Raw genomic sequence first — 2,985 nt, forward strand, 5'->3', positions numbered from 1 at the left:
AAGAGACACTATGCGTCCTTCCCAGGATGTAAGATCTGAACCAAGAAAGTGCTGATCCCGAAATATCAACAAATGATTTAAGACGTTCCATAAGAATATGATGATCAATAGTGTCGATCATCATTAGTGTCATCATCAAACACCGGCTGGCATGAATGCTGAAGGAGGTCACCTGCTATGGTGAACTGTCAGAGCCAGGTGAGTACAATGCATGGGCTAGCAAGAATACACGGATGACTGGCGAGTGGTCAGTTATGGACTGGGTCGGTACACAAGCAGACAAGATTAATCAGCAGGCTGGTTCTGGTCAGTACACTGGTTTGTGTCTTCACTCTACCTCCAAAACACCTGTGCTTTTCAGGCATTTTGATACTAGAACTATTATCTTGTTATTGTTATTTGGGATTCCATGCCATAACATTCATTTTCTCATCACCAGAGCAGGCCTCATACCTCAAAATTCCCAATCGAAACCCAGGGCTTTATTGTGAAAAACAAAAAATATTACTGATATTTTTATCTTCACATATTCATATTTTATCCTCACCTTAAAGACTAGTTGGATAGAGTGTACCGTACTGTAATTCATTTTTAAGTTGTGGTTCTATTTCGAAAACAGGGTCAGGGTTTTCTCACTAGAGTCAAGGCACTTATTAATTTACCGTATTTTCACGGCTATTTAAAATTCACCTTTAAAAGTATAATGTTATGATGTGGTGTGTTGAATGTGTGACATTGATAAGCTCTCCGCTTGACTGACTGACATTTCCCGCGACACGATGCTTATATTAAGACAAGGAGGACATGCCAGAAGACAGAAAGTGGACATTAAAGGGGGAAAGGTAGGTCTGAAAGAGGATGCTCAAGGCACACCATAGTAGGTATATAGTGTCAGTGTGTATGGTGCAAAACATTAGTTTGGCTAAAGCGTTAAAGCTTCAAAAAGGACACCTACAAAGAGGCACGCTTATGAAGCACAGTTTAAACTGCAAGTTTTTGTCTACGAGGAGCAACATGGGACTCAAGCAGCTGCGAGAGAATTTAACAACAAATCCATGGTTCGCAAATGGAGAAACAAGAAAACAGCAAGTCCAAAAGACTCAGCTGAATCTCCTCGGAAACAAGGCAAGGTGGCCCGAGTTGGAAGTCCAACTCATGCAATGGATTCATGCTCAAAGAACAATTGGCTGAAATGTTTCTACAGTCACCATTCGACTGAAGACAAAAACGCTTGCAGAAGAATTAAAATCAAGCATTTTGAAGGAGGTCCCTCGTAGCTCTTGTTTTATGAAACAATCCGTCTGGGCAAGGACGACCATGGTGCAGCAACTTCTGGCGGATTACAAATAAAAGCTCACCATCATTCGCTCCTACAGCAGCAAAAAGATTGCAAATAAAAACATCTAACCCAGCCAAATCACCAAGGATGAGGTGCAACTCTGCGACATCCCAGTGAGCCACACTATCAAAAAGTAAGGGACCAGCATGGTGGAGATACGCACAGCAGGCCTCAAAAAGTTGCCGTTTACCGTTGTGCTTGGTTGGCATTCTAAAAGTGTATAAAATAGGATAAAAATTGCCACTTATGGTGATTTAAAAAAAAAAAAAATCCAGCCAAAGTCATTGTTAAGGCTAATCAAAATGGCTGGATGGCCGAGGACAAAATCAGAAAGTGGCTCAGTGAGGTGTTTTTTTTTTTTTTTTTTTTTTTTTTTTTGTAACGTGTCCATCAATCCCTGTTGCTTTGTGACTCGAATTGCGTACAACGCACAGTCATGCAGCAAATGAACTCTGACCTTACCATCATTCCCAGAGAACACCCACTTTCCACACCTGCGATTTCTTCATGTTGTCAAGTTTTCCTTTGAAGCTTGTTGCTAGCAAGCTGGTGCCACTTGAGTAGCACCAAGTTATACCTTAAGGTCCTACTACTCATAGAGGGTTTGTGAGCGATGCAGACCAGCAAGGTTTTGGGGCATGTCTGCGGTTGAGTCTCAGTTTTGCTCTTTTATGTGTTTGAAGGAAGCACAAAATGTAAATTTTCATGAAACCACTCATTTTGAGCCTTGAAATGTATTTTTAGATTTGTACAATAGTTATGAAGTGGATCCTTCGAAATCAAATGCACCAAACACAATACAAGTTGGAGTTTGACCAACATATTTATCAAAATTAAGAAAAAATGTAGTTCACACTGCCATCATGTTGTGATGTGAGCATACCAAGGATTATGACAGTTTTTTTTTTTTTTATGTCTTTTTAGGGGGCTAGAATGAGGGGGAAAAATAAAATAAAAGAAAGTCATATAAAGTGACTGTTCTTTTCTATGATTGACATAAGTTTTACTTATTTGTTGTATCTTTCTGTTTAGCATCTTTCTTTTACGATATATGTTTCATATGGTTTAGCTAACATAACGAAGCTAGCATTTAGGCTAATCATTAGGTAGCAGACTGAAAAGCTCAGTCAAAAAAGGAATATTCAGATACTTTTATTTCAGAGACTCCAGTTTTATACAATTTCAATATGAGCTTTATATTTGCCTTATAATAGGAGTTTTAACAGGGGCTATGAGCTCCCATTAGGCCAATTTAAGTTGATTCTTATTAATGCTGCAGCGCTGCAACTGCAAGCTTTTGTCTTCTTGATGCCTATTCACGCTGCAGAGCAAAGTACAAGCTTCCCTTTCTTTTCTTTTTTTTTTTGAGGGGTGAGGTCTCACGGATCACTGTAATCTCTTGACGCCTCTCTGATTGCAGCTTTGTCTGGGTCGTCTGAATAGCACCCTGCAAGGGTGAGTCATCGTCGCGTGCAGCCGGTGGAGAGAATTTAATTTGGGGAAGCGCTTCAACACTTGTGAAAGTTTCCTGCGTGCACTGATAAAAGGATGAAAATGAGTTTTTCAAAGGCAAACCAGAGCTGTGTTTAAGGTGTCTTTTCCTGTGATCTGCTGCAGAAGACAAATAAGTCACGTAAGGAGTCATG

The 2,985-nt window shown here is 40.0% G+C and overlaps 1 pseudogene; it reads left to right on the forward strand.

Moving 5' to 3' along the window:
- The first annotated feature begins 1,014 nt into the window (after positions 1-1,014).
- Positions 1,015-2,782, forward strand: LOC148423200 (uncharacterized; annotated as a pseudogene).
- The last annotated feature ends 203 nt before the right edge of the window (positions 2,783-2,985 follow it).

Source organism: Hippichthys cyanospilos, chromosome 5 (assembly GCF_059441005.1).
Source record: "Hippichthys cyanospilos isolate Australia breed blue-spotted pipefish chromosome 5, RoL_Hcya_1.0, whole genome shotgun sequence".
NCBI classification, from domain to species: Eukaryota; Metazoa; Chordata; class Actinopteri; order Syngnathiformes; family Syngnathidae; genus Hippichthys; species Hippichthys cyanospilos.